This window comes from Arachis hypogaea, chromosome 4 (genome assembly GCF_003086295.3).
Source record: "Arachis hypogaea cultivar Tifrunner chromosome 4, arahy.Tifrunner.gnm2.J5K5, whole genome shotgun sequence".
Taxonomy (NCBI): domain Eukaryota; kingdom Viridiplantae; phylum Streptophyta; class Magnoliopsida; order Fabales; family Fabaceae; genus Arachis; species Arachis hypogaea.
The window spans coordinates 9148157-9163449 of NC_092039.1; the positions used below are offsets into that span (position 1 = coordinate 9148157).

The 15293-nt window shown below is 40.6% G+C and overlaps 1 non-coding gene across 1 annotated transcript; it reads right to left on the reverse strand.

The window, feature by feature from the left end:
• Window positions 1-12262: 12262 nt before the first annotated feature.
• On the reverse strand, window positions 12263-12370 carry LOC112799133 (small nucleolar RNA R71). The gene has a single exon (XR_003200713.1). It is a non-coding gene; the product is annotated as a small nucleolar RNA R71 (small nucleolar RNA).
• Window positions 12371-15293: the final 2923 nt, after the last annotated feature.

Sequence of the window (15293 nt, forward strand, 5' to 3'; positions counted from 1 at the left end):
GTTTTCAGAATGGACCCTATTAGATATATTCTATTATGGTCTCTCTGAATTTTCGAAAATGTCATTGGACCATTCTGCAGGTGGATCTATTCACCTAAAGAAAACGCCTGAAGAAGCTCAAGAACTCATTGACATGGTTGCAAACAACCAATTCATGTATACCTCTGAGAGGAATTCTGTGAACAATGGGATACCTCAGAAGAAATGAGTTCTTGAAATTGATGCTCTGAATGCTATATTGGCTCAGAACAAAGTGTTGACTCAACAGGTCAACATGATCTCTCAAAATCTGAATGGACTGCAACATGCATCCAACAGTACTAGAGAGGTAGCTTCTGAAGAAGCTTATGATCCTGAGAACCCTGCCATGGCAGAGGTTAATTATATGGGTGAACCTTATGGAAACACCTATAATCCATCATGGAGAAATCATCCAAATTTCTCCTGGAAGGATCAACAAAAGCCTCAACAAGGCTTTAACAATGGTGGACGCAATAGGCTGAACAATAGTAAGCCATATCCATCATCTTCTCAGCAACAGACAGAGAATTCAGAACAAAACACTTCTAATTTAGCCAGTATTGTCTCTGATCTGTCAAAGGCCATTTTCAGTTTCATGAATGAAACAAGATCCTCCATTAGAAATTTGGAGGCACAAGTGGGCCAGCTGAGTAAGAAAGTCATTGAAACTCCTCCCAGTATTCTCCCAAGCAATACAGAAGAGAATCCAAAAGGAGAGTGCAAGGCCATTGATTTAATCAAAGTGGCCGAATGCACTAGGGAGGAGGAGGACGAAAATCCCAGTGAGGAAGACCTCCTGGGACGTCCTTCAAGCAAGAAGGAGCTTCCTAATAAGGATCCAAAGGAATCTGAGGCTCATATAGAGACCATAGAGATTCTATTAAATCTCCTTCTGCCATTCATGAGCTCTGAAGACTATTCTTCCTCTGAAGAGGATGAAGATGTGACTGGAGAGCAAGTTGCTCAATATTTAGGAGCTATCATGAAGCTGAATGCCAAGTTGTTTGGTAATGAGATTTGGGAAAGTGAACCTCCCTTGCTCATTAGTGAACTAGATATTTGGATTCAGAAAACTCTACCTCAAAAGAAACAAGATCCTGGCAAATTCTTAATACCTTGCACCATAGGCACCATGAGCTTTGAAAAAGCTCTATGTGATCTGGGATCAGGGATAAATCTTATGCCACTCTCTGTAATGGAGAAACTGGGGATCATTGAGGTACAACCTGCCCTGTTCTCATTGCAATTGGCAGACAAGTCCATGAGACAAGCTTATGGAATAGTAGAGGACGTGCTAGTAAAGGTTGAAGGCCTTTACATCCCTGCTGATTTCATAATCCTAGACACTATGAAGGAAGATGATGAATGCATCATCCTAGGAAGACCTTTCCTAGCCACAGCAGGAGCTGTGATAGATGTCAACAGAGGAGAATTAGTCCTTCAATTGAATGGGGACTACCTTGTGTTTAAGGCACATGGCCATCCCTCTGTGACAGAAGAGAGTAAGCGTGAAGAGCTTCTCTCAGTTCAGAGTCAAGAAGAGCCCACACAGTCAAACTCTAAGTTTGGTGTTGTGAGGCCACAATCAAACTCTAAGTTTGGTGTTAAGACCCCATATCCAAACTCTAAGTTTGGTGTTGGCAACTATACAACATTGACCTGATCACCTTGTGGCTCCATGAGAGCCACTGTCAAGCTATTGACATTAAAGAAGCGCTTGTTGGGAGGCAACCCAACTTTATTTATCTAATTTTATTTTATTTTGTTTCTTTGTTATTTTTGTGTTTAATTAGGTACATGATCATGAGGAGTCACGAAAAATTCAAAAAAAAATTAAAAACAGAGTCAAAAACAGAAGAAAAAAATTGTTCACCCTGGAGGTAGCGCAGACTAGCGTTCAACGCCAGTAAGATGCATCTGGCTGGCGTTCAACGCCAGAACAGAGCACCATTCTGGCGCTGAACGCCAGAAACAAGCAACATCCTGGCGCTGAACGCCAGGAATGTGCCTGAAGGAGACAAGCTGGCGTTAAACGCCAGCAACAAGCATGAAACTGGCGTTCAACGCCAGAAACATGCATTACATGGGCGTTGAACGCCCAGAACGTGCACCAATGGGCGTTTGAACGCCAGAATGGTGCACAAAGGCAATTTACATGCCTATATGGTGAAGGAATGGTATTTCTTTTCACCTCAGGATCTGTGGACCCCACAGGATCACCTCAGGATCTGTGGACCCCACAGGATCCCCACCTACCATATTCCCACCTTTTTCTTTTAATCCTAATCACACTCTCCTAATCCAAATCTCATCTCACTCTTTCCCATATCACACTTCCCAAAAACCTTCACCAATCACCTCAAATCCTCTTCCCAATTTCCCCATTCACCATTCACATCAACCCACTCTTCCCCATAAACCCCACCTACCTTCATAAAATTCAAATTCAATTTCCCACCCATTCCCACCCAAAATGGCCGAATACCCCCCCTCCCCTCTCCCTATAAATACCCTTCCATTCTACTTCATTTTCACACATCACTAACCCATCTTCTCCCCCTTGGCCGAACCCACTTTTCTCCCTCTCTACCATATTTCCTTCTTCTTCTTCTTCTCTTCTTTTCTTTCTTGCTCGAGGGCGAGCAATATTTTAAGTTTGGTGTGGTAAAAGCATAAGCTTTTTGTTTTTCCATTACCATCAATGGCACCTAAGGCCGGAGTATCCTCTAGAAAAGGGAAAGGGAAGATAAAAGCTTCCACCTCCGAGTCATGGGAGAAGGAGAGATTCATCTCCAAGAGCCATCAAGACCACTTCTATGATGTTGTGGCAAAGAAGAAGGTGATCCCCGAGGTCCCTTTCAAGCTCAAAAAGAATGAGTATCCGGAAATCCGACATGAAATCCAAAGAAGAGGTTGGGAAGTCCTAGCCAACCCCATGCAACAAGTCGGAATATTGATGGTTCAAGAGTTTTATGCCAATGCATGGATCACTAGGAACCATGATCAAAGTATGAACCCGAATCCAAAGAACTATCTCACAATGGTTCGGGGGAAATACTTAGATTTTAGTCCGGAAAATGTGAGGTTGGCGTTTCACTTGCCTATGATGCAAGGAGATGAACGCCCCTACACTAGAAGGGTCAACTTTAATCAAAGGTTGGACCAAGTCCTTACGGACATATGTGTGGAAGGAGCCCAATGGAGAATAGACTCCAAAGGCAAGCCAGTCCAACTAAGAAGACTGGACCTCAAGCCTGTAGCTAGAGGATGGTTGGAGTTCATCCAAAGATCCATCATTCCTACAAGCAACCGATCTGAAGTTACTGTGGATCGGGCCATCATGATCCATAGCATCATGATTGGAGAGGAAGTAGAAGTTCATGAGGTCATCTCCAATGAACTCTACAAAATAGCCGACAAGTCCTCACCCATGGCACGGCTAGCTTTCCCTCACCTTATTTGCCATCTATGTTACTCAGCTGGAGTTATCATAGATGGAGATGTCTCCATTGAAGAAGAGAAGCCCATCACCAAGAAAAGGATGGAGCAAGCAAGAGAAGTTCCTCACGGCCCTCAAGAAGAAGTGCATGAGGAAGTTCATCATCAACAAATGCCTCAAGGAATGCACTTTCCTCCCAACAACTATTGGGAGCAACTCAATACCTCCTTAGAAGATTTGAGCCATAATGTGGAACAATTAAGGGTGGAACATCATGAGCACTCCATCATTCTCCAAGAAATAAGAGAAGATCAAAAAGCAATGAGGGAGGAGCAACAAAGGCAAGGAAGGGACATAGAAGAGCTGAAGAACATCATTGGCCCTTCAAGAAGAAGACGCCACTAGAGGTGGATTCATTCCTTGTTCTTTATTTCTTTCTATTTTCGGTTTTTAATATTGTGGTTATCTATGTTTTGTGTCTTTATTTCATGATCATTAGTATGTAACCATGCCTTAAAGCTATGAATAAAATCCATTAATGCTACACCTCTCTTAAATGAAAAATGTTTTAATTCAAAAGAACAAGAAGTACATGAATTTCGAATTTATCCTTGAATTTAATTTAATTATATTGATGTGGTGGAAATACTTTTTGTTTTCTGAATGAATGCTTGAACAGTGCATATTTTTGATCTTGTTGTTTATGAGTGTTAAAATTGTTCGCTCTTGAAAGAATGATGAACAAAGAAAAATGTTATTGATGAACTGAAAAATTCATGAATTGATTCTTGAAGCAAGAAAAAGCAGTGAAGAAAAAGCTTGCGAAAAAAAAATGGCGAAAAAAATTAGAAAGAAAAAGAAAAAGCAAGCAGAAAAAGCCAATAGCCCTTAAAACCAAAAGGAAAGGGTGGCAAGGATCCAAGGCTTTGAGCATCAATGGATAGGAGGGCCTAAGGAAATTAAATCCAGGCCTAAGCGGCTAAATCAAGCTGTCCCTAGGAAAGTCAATAACACTATCCGAAATTCTGAGTTCCCAGAGACGCCAATCACTCTGAACTTCAAAGGAAAAAGTGAGATGCCAAAACTATTCAGAAGCAAAAAGCTACAAGTCCCGCTCATCTAATTAAATTAAATTTCATTGATATTCTGGAATTTATAGTATATTCTCTTCTTTTATCCTATTTTATTTTCAGTTGCTTGGGGACAAGCAACAATTTAAGTTTGGTGTTGTGATGAGCGGATAATTTATACGCTTTTTGGCATTGTTTTTATATAGTTTTTAGTAAGTTCAAGCTACTTTTAGGGATGTTTTCATTAGTTTTTATGTTAAATTCACATTTTTGGACTTTACTATGAGTTTGTGTGTTTTTCTGCGATTTCAGGTAAATTCTGGCTGAAATTGAGGGACTTGAGCAAAATTCTGAAGAAGGCTGACAAAAGGACTGCTGATGCTGTTGGAATCTGACCTCCCTGCACTCGAAATGGATTTTCTGGAGTTACAGAACTCCAATTGGCGCGCTCTCAATGGCGTTGGAAAGTAGACATCCAGAGCTTTCCAGCAATATATAATAGTCCATACTTTATTCGGAGATTGACGACGTAACTTGGCGTTGAACGCCAAGTACATGCTGCTGTCTGGAGTTAAACGCCAGAAAAACGTCATGATCCGGAGTTGAACGCCCAAAATACGTCATAACTCGGAGTTCAACTCCAAGAGAAGCCTCAGCTCGTGGATTAATCAAGCTCAGCCCAAGCATACACCAAGTGGGCCCCGGAAGTGGATTTATGCATCAATTACTTACTCATGTAAACCCTAGGAGCTAGTTTATTATAAATAGAACATTTAACTATTGTATTAGACATCTTTTGACAGTTTAATCTCTTGAATATTCGGTCACTTGATCATGGAGAGGGCTGGCCATTCGGCCATGCCTGAACCTTTTTTTTACTTATGTATTTTCAACGGTGGAGTTTCTGCACACCATAGATTAAGGGTGTGGAGCTCTGCTGTACCTCAAGTATTAATGCAATTCTATTTTCTTTTATTCAAATCTCTCTTATTCTTATTCCAAGATATTCATTCGCACCCAAGAACATGATGAGTGTAATGATGAAAGTGACGATCATTATCATTCTCACTTATGAACGCACGTGATTGACAACCACTTCCGTTCTACATGCAACCGAGCTTGAATGCGTATCTCTTAGATTCTCCAACAGAATCTTCGTGGTATAAGCTAGATAGATGGCGGCATTTATGAGGATCCGGAAAGTCTCACCTTGTCTGTGGTATTCCGAGTAGGATCCTGGGAATCCGGAAAGTCTCACCTTGTCTGTGGTATTCCGAGTAGGATTCTGGTAATGAATGACTGTGACGTGCTTCAAACTTGCAAGTGCTGGGCGTTAGTGACAGACGCAAAAGAATCAAGGGATTCTATTCCAGTAGGCGCAGGAACCAACCAGTGATTAGCCGTGCTGTGACAGAGTGCGTGAGCGTAGTTTTCACTGCGAGGAGGGGATGTAGCCATCAACCATGGGTGATGCCTCCAGACGATTAGCCGTGCGAGTGACAGCCGAATAGGATCATTTTCCCGAGAGGATTGAAAGTAGCCACCGCTGATGGTGAACCCCTATATACAGCTTGCCATGAAAAGGAGTAAGAAGGATTGAATTGAAGCAGTAGGAGAGCAGGCGTCCTTGAGCCATACAGTATCTCCATTCGCTTATCTGAAATTCCCACCAATGAATCTGCATAAGTATTCTATCCCTTTTATTATTTATTTTCTTATTACTATTTTCGAAAACCCATAAACCATTTCAATCTGCCTAACTGAGATTTGCAAGGTGACCATAGCTTGCTTCATACCAACAATCTCTGTGGGATCGACCCTTACTCACGTAAGGTTTATTACTTGGACGACCCAGTACACTTGCTGGTTAGTTGAACGGAGTTGTGAGCTTCTCTACCAGTGCCTGAAACTCTTTAATCACAATTTCGTCCACCATCGATCATGTGATTAGGGCATGCATCTAGTAGTTTGCGAAACCGTTCCCAATACTCATAGAGTGGTTCCGTCTCACCTTGCACAATACAAGACATTTCCTTCCTTAGCCTATCCATCTTTTCTGGAGGCAGGAATTTATCCAAGAATCCCCTTCTAAGTAAGTCCCAATCAGAGGTAACTTCACTAGAGAGGGTGTAGAACCATTCTTTAGCCTTGTCCTCAAGAGAGAAAGGGAAAGCAAACAACCATATAGCAACTTCATCGGACCCTTCCCGTCTAGTAGTCGAGCATATGCGATGGAAGTCCTTGAGATGTCGAATAGGGTCTTGTGCGGGAAGCCCGTGAAACTTGGGTAAGAGGTTGATCAAAGCGGTCTTCAATTCGAAGTTCGCATTCACGTTAGGGTGAGTTACGTGAAGGGGTTGAAGGACATAATCCGGTGCACCCACTTCCTTGATGGTAACTCTCCTCGGAGAATCCATGGTATTAGTACCTAGAACAAAAGAAGATTTGTTAGTGAGATTGATGGAAGTAGGATTAATGCCTTCTTTGAGTGACGGTTCAATGTTCACTTCTAGTAAGGTGGTTGAGGTGGTGAAAACCTCTTCCCTTTTCCAAACTTAAGCCGCCTCCGAGCTTGTCTAATATGAAACAAAGTTCGTTCTATTTCCGGATCAAAAGGGACTAAGCTCGGATTCGGTTGTGAACGCGTCATGCAATGAAGGGGAAAGGAAATTCATTGTAACGAATGAGGGGTTAGTCACTTGAATTATTTACAATGAAGTGCAACTATGTACATATATACACGCTTAATCCAAACAATAACATGGCACACTAAGCAATTTCCCCGGCAACGGCGCCATTTTGACGAATGAATTTTTGTTGGTATAGAATTTATCAAGTGATCAATCGTAGTATAGTCTAAACCAACGCAAAATCCATCATCAAACAAATCTACAATCTATATCCGAGAGTACTAGTCTCCCGAGTCGTTCTCCCTTGGAATTGCCAAAGTGTGCATCTTATTGACTGAGTAAGCCTCGTTGGAATTCTTTGAAGGTTTTAGCAAAGTAATGAGAAACAAACAATCAATTATCAAAAGGCTTGGCTTAGGGTTGGCATTAGAAATTCTATCCTTATAGTCCATTCAATGTTGACAATAATTAGGCCTTGTTTCATTTAGTTATCCCCTAAGTATAGAGGAAAATCAAATGAAAACAATCAACTTGAGTCACAAGTCCTAGCTTCACCTCATGGGAATCTAGCTTTAGTGCACTCCAAGTCAATTAGCAATCCCTAACTCCAAATCAACTATTGATACAACTATTCAACTTCTTCCAATGACCAAACCCTATGCCAAGTGTAAAAATTCTACTCCATAGCTAGTGTTGACATTTTATCAAACATGTGATGAGCATGAAAGAAGGTCATAGTAAAATGAAGAGAAAGGTAGAATTAAAGGTGTTGCAATACAAGGAATTAACAAAAATTGTCAAAGAGCAATAATGAGGATCAAAATCTCAAAGTATCAATGGAATCCAAGAATCATAAAGTTGAATCCTAGATCCAAGGAATTTAGCAATTACAACTACAACTTGAAATTGGAAAAGAAAACCTATTACATGAACAAAGTGAAGTGAAAGTTGCAATGGATCTCACCAAGGAATGGGTAAAGATCCAGAATTTTGATGAAGAAGAACCCTAGTAAGAACTTGAGTCCTCTCTCCTCTCTCCCCCAAAAATATCTAAAAACTAGAAAATGAACTAAGTGTGTTTGACCCTTGCTCCCCTGGTCCTCTTAAACTTTTCCCGCCAATACACTCCTCAAAAGTTAGGATCTCTAACCAACTCCACGCCTGAGTCACGTGACTTCTAAAAAAATCATATTCAAACATCGGCGCGTACGCGCAAGGTATGCGGTTTTGGAGTGTACGCGGAGGCGGGACGTACGCGTGCGCGTCCATGAGGATCCTGGCTTAGCCGCTACTCAAGCCGGCTCGTGGCTTGGCTCTTAGTCTCGGCTTCACGTTGCTCTTATCCGCGCGGGCGCGTCAGGTGCGCGCACGCGCCCATGCGGAAATATCCAAAGCTCAATTCTCATGCTTCCTTCCTTTGCACCCGTCTTCCTTCTCTTTTCCTGTCCATTCCTACTCTATATCCTGAAACCACTTAGCACACAAGTCACGGCATCGAATGGCATCAAGAGAAGATTAGAAATATATCTATTTTGGTGCAAAAGAAGCATGTTTTCATTCATGAGGCAAAACTAGGAAAGGAATGCAAATCCTTGTATTTTCATGCAGAAAGTGTGTGAAGTCATTGATAAACCCTTGAAATTAGCACAAGATAAACCCTCAAAATGGGGTTTGTCAGGTATTCCGAGTAGGATTCAAGGATTGAATGGCTGTGATGAGCTTCAAACTAGCGAGTGTTGGGCGTTAGTGACAGACGCAAAAGAATCACTGGATTCTATTCCGACATGATCGAGAACCGACAGATGATTAGCCGTGCTGTGACAGAGCGCGTTGAACATTTTCACTGAGAGGACGGGATGTAGCTAGGGGTGGAAACAGGCCAGGCCAGGCCAGGCTTTGCTCTTAACAGGCCTGGCCTGTCATACAGTTGATTGGCCTGAGCCTGGCCTGCAGCCTGTTATAGGCTCTTTATAAAGTACTAGACCTGGCCTGTTATTCAGCCTGGCCTGGCCTGAAGCCTGTTAAAAGGCCTGATAATTTTTTTTTACAAAAATAAAAATATTATTTAAAAAAATTATTTTTTAATAAAAATAGTTATATGTAATATGTCATATATTTAATAATTATAAAAAATTTTAAACTTTTAACATATTTAAAATATACACAAATATTTATAATAAAATATAATAAATTTAAAATATCTCATAATTTTATTAATAATAAATAATTATTTATATATTTAATTATATTTTAACAGGCCCAGGCAGGCCTGACAGGCCTATAAGACTAATTAGTGAGCCTGGGCCTGGCCTATTAATGTATTAAGGCTTTTAAAAGAGCCTGAGCCTGTACCTATTTTGTAACAGGCCAGGCCAGGCCAGGCCAAACATAGGCCAGGCTGCAGGCCCCTGGCAGGCCGCCTGGCCTTTTTCCACCCCTAGATGTAGCCATTGACAACGGTAATGCCCAACATACAGCTTGCCATGGAAAGAAGTAAGAAGGATTGGGTGAAGACAGTAGGAAAGCAAAGAGACGGAAGGGACAAAGCATCTCCATATGCTTATCTGAAATTCTCACCAATGAATTACATAAGTATCTCTATCTTTATTTTATGTCTTATTTTATTATTCCTCCATAACCATTTGAATCCACCTGACTGAGATTTACAAGATGACCATAGCTTGCTTCATACCGACAATCTCCGTGGGATCGACCCTTACTCGCGTAAGGTTTATTACTTGGACGACCCAGTGCACTTGCTGGTTAGTTGTGCGAAGTTGTGATAAAGAGTTGAGATTACAATTGAGCGTACCATGTTGATGGCGCCATTGATGATCACAATTTCGTGCACTATGTTTTTGGCGCCGTTGCCGGGGATTAATGAACAATAATTTCGCATTTGTTTCCAGCAACAACAATGCCAAGTTTGGTCCGGCAACAACACCAAGTTTTTTGCGCCGTTGCCGGAGATTGTTCGAGTTTGGACAACTGACGGTTCATCTTGTTGCTTAGATTAGGTAATTTTATTTTATTTTGTTCTTTAGAGTTCTTAAGAATGAATTTTAGAGTTTCAGATGATGTTTTCATCATCACTAAAGCTGATTGATCCTCATCAATTTAGCTCTTGAATGTAATGTCCTGCTGAAGCTTGGCTAGCCATGTATAATCTTTTTTAGACTGCAGCTTTAGACTAACATTGCATGATTCCTGGAATTCTCACTAAGAATTTTGAATCCTTTATTTTACTTCTCCATATAATTTTTGAAAAAATCACAAAAAAATGTTTAAATCATAAAAACCAAAAATAATTTATGTTTCTTGTTTGAGTCTAGTGTCTAATTTTAAGTTTGGTGTCAATTGCATGTCTTTATTCTTCTAATTTTCGAAAATTACATGCATTATATTCTTCATTGATCTTCAAGATGTTCTTGATGATTTCCTTGCTCCAATCTTTAAATTCTCTTGTTTTGTGTGTTTTGTTGTTTCTCATATGCATCTTTAAATCATTATAGTCAGTAGTATACAAACTTCTAAGTTTGGTGTCTTGCATGCATTGTTGATTTAATCTTAGTTTTCCATGATTAGTTGAATTTTGATTGTTTCTCACCATTAAAAAAAATTCAAAAATTCTTCAAAATTGTATCTTTTCAAGTCAATAATACAGAGAATTGAAGATTCAGAATATGCAGCAGAGAAATTACACAGAAAAAGCTGGGCGTTCAAAACGCCCAGTGAGGAAGGAAAACTGGCGTTTAAATGCCAACCAGGGTACCTGGCTGGGCGTTTAACACCCAAAAGGGTAGTATTTTGGGCGTTAAACGCCGGAATGGATACCATTCTGGGCGTTTAACGCCAGGATGGCACAAGAGGGAAGATTTTGTTTTTATCTCATTTTTTTTTTCAAGTTTTCATAATTTTTCAAAATCAAATCTTTTTCAAATCATATCTTTTCAATCATATCTTTTCAAAATCAATTTCTTTCCATTTTCAAAAATACTTGCTAACAATTAATGATTTGATTCAAAAATTTCAAGTATGTTGCCTTTTCTGTTGAGAAAGGTTTAATGTCTGAATCATATCTTTTAAATTTCTTGTTAGCCAAGTCATTAATTTTAAAAATCAAATCTTTTTAAATTGTTTTTCAATCATATCTTTTTAAAACCATAACTTTTCAATCATATCTTCTTAATCACATCTTTTTCAAAATTAATTTTCAATCATATCTTTTTGATTTCTAATTTCAAAATCTTTTTCAAAATCACTTTATTTCTTTCCCAACTTTAATTTTCGAAAATCATCAATCAAATTTTCAAAATTTCTTTTAATTATTTTAAAATCTTTTACTTTGATTTCGAAAATTCTTCCCCTCTTCTCACATCCTTCTATTTAAGGACTAACACTCCTCCACTATCAACAATTCGAACTCTATCCCTCTTGATAAGTTTGAATTCTTCTCTTTCTACCTCCTCCTTCTATTCTTCTTTTCCTCTGACACCTCAAGGAATCTCTATACTGTGACATAGAGGATTCCATACTTTCTTGTTCTCTTCTCTTTCATATGAGCAGGAGCAAAGACAAAAGCATTCTTGTTGAGGCTGATCCTAAACCTGAAAAGACCTTGAAGCGAAAGCTAAGAGAAGCTAAAGCACAACTCTCTGGAGAGGACCTAATAGAAATCTTCAAACAAAAAGAAGACATGGCAACCAAAATCAACAACAATGCCAACAATGCAAGGAAAGTGCTTGGTGACTTTACTGCACATACTCCCGACTTCTATGGGAAAAGCATCTCTATCCCTGCCATTGGAGCAAACAACTTTGAGCTGAAGCCTCAATTAGTTTCTCTAATGCAACAGAATTGCAAGTTTCATGGACTTCCATTGGAAGATCCTCATCAGTTCTTAGCTGAATTCTTGCAAATCTGTGACATTGTCAAGACCAACGGGGTTGACCCTAAGGTCTACAGACTTATGCTATTCCCTTTGGCTGTAAGAGACAAAGCTAGGACATGGTTGGACTCACAACCTAAAGAAAGCCTGAACTCTTGGGAAAAGCTAGTCAATGCCTTTTTGGCAAAGTTCTTTCCACCTCAAAAAATTGAGTAAGCTTAGAGTGGAAGTCCAAAACTTTAGACAGAAGGAAGGTGAATCCCTCTATGAAGCTTGGGAAAGATACAAGCAATTGATCAGAAGGTGTCCTTCTGACATGCTTTCAGAATGGAGCATCATAGGTATCTTCTATGATGGTCTGTCTGAACTGTCCAAGATGTCATTGGACAGCTCTGCTGGAGGATCTCTTCATCTGAAGAAGACGCCTGCAGAAGCTTAGGAACTCATTGAAATGGTTGCAAATAACCAATTCATGTACACTTCTGAAAGGAATCCTGTGAATAATGGGACAAATCAGAAGAAAGGAGTTCTTGAGATTGATACTCTGAATGCCATATTGGCTCAGAACAAAATATTGACTCAGCAAGTCAATATGATTTCTCAAAGTCTTTCTGGAATGCAAGCTGCACCAAGCAGTACTAAGGACGCTTCATCTGAGGAAGAAGCTTATGATCCTGAGAACCCATCAATGGAAAAGGTGAATTACATGGGAGAACCCTATGGAAACACCTACAATCCTTCATGGAGAAATCATCCAAATCTCTCATGGAAGGACCAACAGAGGCCTCAACAAGGCTTCAACAACAATAATAGTGGAAGAAATAGGTTTAGCAATAGCAAGCCTTTTCCATCATCTTCTCAGCAGCAGACAGAAAATTCTAAGCAGAGCGACTCTGACTTAGCAACCATCGTCTCTGATCTAATTAAAACCACTCAAAGTTTCATGACTGAAACAAGGTCCTCCATTATAAATTTGGAGGCACAAGTGGGTCAGCTGAGCAAGAAAATTACTGAACTCCCCCTAGTACTCTTCCAAGCAATACAGAAGAGAATCCAAAAGGAGAGTGCAAGGCCATCAACATGATCCACATGGCCGAACTTGGAGAGGAGGAAGAGGCAGTGATCGCCACTGAGGAAGACCTCAATGGACGTCCACTGGCCTCCAATGAGTTCCATAATGAGGAACCATGGGAATCTGAGGCTCATAATGAGACCATAGAGATTCCATTGGATTTACTTCTGTCATTCATGAGCTCTAATGAGTATTCTTCCTCTAAAGAGGATGAAGATGTCACTGAAGAGCAAGTTGCCAAGTACCTTGGAGCAATCATGAAGCTAAATGACAAGTTATTTGGTAATGAGACTTGGGAAGATGAACCTCCTTTACTCACCAAAGAACTGGATGACTTGACTAGGCAGAGATTACCTCAAAAGAGACAGGATACTGGAAAGTTCTCAATACCTTGTACCATAGGCACCATGACCTTTGAGAAGGCTCTGTGTGACCTAGGGTCAAGCATAAACCTCATGCCTCTCTCTGTAATGGAGAAGCTAGGGATCCTTGAGGTACAAGCTGCAAAAATCTCACTAGAGATGACAGACAATTTGAGAAAATAGGCTTATGGACTTGTAGAGGATGTCTTGGTAAAGGTTGAAGACCACTACATCCCTGCTGATTTCATAGTCCTAGAGACTAGGAAGTGCATGGATGAATCTATCATCCTTGGAAGACCCTTCCTAGCCACAACAAAGGCTGTGATTGATGTTGACAGAGGAGAATTGATCATTCAAGTGAATGAAGACTCCCTTGTGTTTAAGGCTCAAGGATATCCCTCTGTAACCATGGAGAGGAAGCATGAAGAGCTTCTCTCAAAACAGAGTCAAACAGAGCCCCCACAGTCAAACTCTAAGTTTGGTGTTGGGAGGCTACAACCAAACTTTAAGTTTGGCGTTGAACCCTCACATTCAAACTCTAAGTTTGGAGTTGGGAGGTTCCAATATTGCTCTGAGTATCTGTGAGGCTCCATGGGAGCACACTATCAAGCTATTGACATTAAAGAAGCGCTTGTTGGGAGGCAACTCAATGTTATATTTATCCATTTTCCATTGTTATTTTATGTTTTCTATAGGTTGATGATCATGTGAAGTCACAAAAACAACTGAAAAAGCAAAAACAGAATGAAAAATAGAAAGAAAAATAGCACACCCTGGAGGAAAAACTTGCTGGCGTTTAAACGCCAGTAAGGGCAGCAAATGGGCGTTTAACGCCCAGTCTGGCACCATTCTGGGCATTTAACGCCAGAAATGGGCACCAGAATGGCGTTTAATGCCAGGAATGGGCAAGAAGCTGGCGTTAAACGCCAGAAATGGGCAACAGCCTGGTGTTTAACGCCAGGATTGACAGAAAAGGGCGTTTTGCACGCCACTTGGTGCAGGGATGAGCTATCCTTGACACTTCAGGATCTATGGACCCCACAGGATCCCCACATACCCCACCTCTCTCTCTCTTCTTCACCCATTCACCAATCACCTCCATACCTCTTCCCCAAAAGCCCATCACCTATCAAATCCCACTATTCTCTTCACCACTCACATCCATCCTTCATAAAACCCCACCTACCTCACCATTCAAATTCAAACCACTTTCCCTCCCAAACCCACCCATAATGGCCGAACCCTACCCCCCTCTCCACTCCTATATAAACCCATCTTCCATCCTTCATTTTCACACAACCTAAACACTACTTCTCCCCCTTGGCCGAATCACTCCCACTCCTCCATCTCCTCCATTTTCTTCTTCTTCTCCGTCTTTCTTTCTTCTTTTGCTCGAGGACGAGCAAACCTTCTAAGTTTTGTGTGGTAAAAGTGTTGCTTTTTGTTTTTCCATAACCATTTATGGCACCTAAGGCCAGAGAAACCTCTAGAAAGAGGAAAGGGAAGGCAAAAGCTTTCACCTCCGAGTCATGGGAGATGGAGAGATTCATCTCAAGGATGCATCAAGACCACTTCTATGAAGTTGTGGCCAAGAAGAAGGTGATCCCTGAAGTCCCTTTCAAACTCAAAAAGGGTCAACTTTGATCAAAGGTTGGACCAAGTCCTTATGGATATCATTAAGAAAAGGATGGAGCAAACAAGAGATCCCACTCATGGACATGAGCATGAGGAAATTCCTCATCATGAAATCCCTGAGATGCCTCAAGGGATGCATTTTCCTTCACAAAATTATTGGGAGCAAATTAACACCT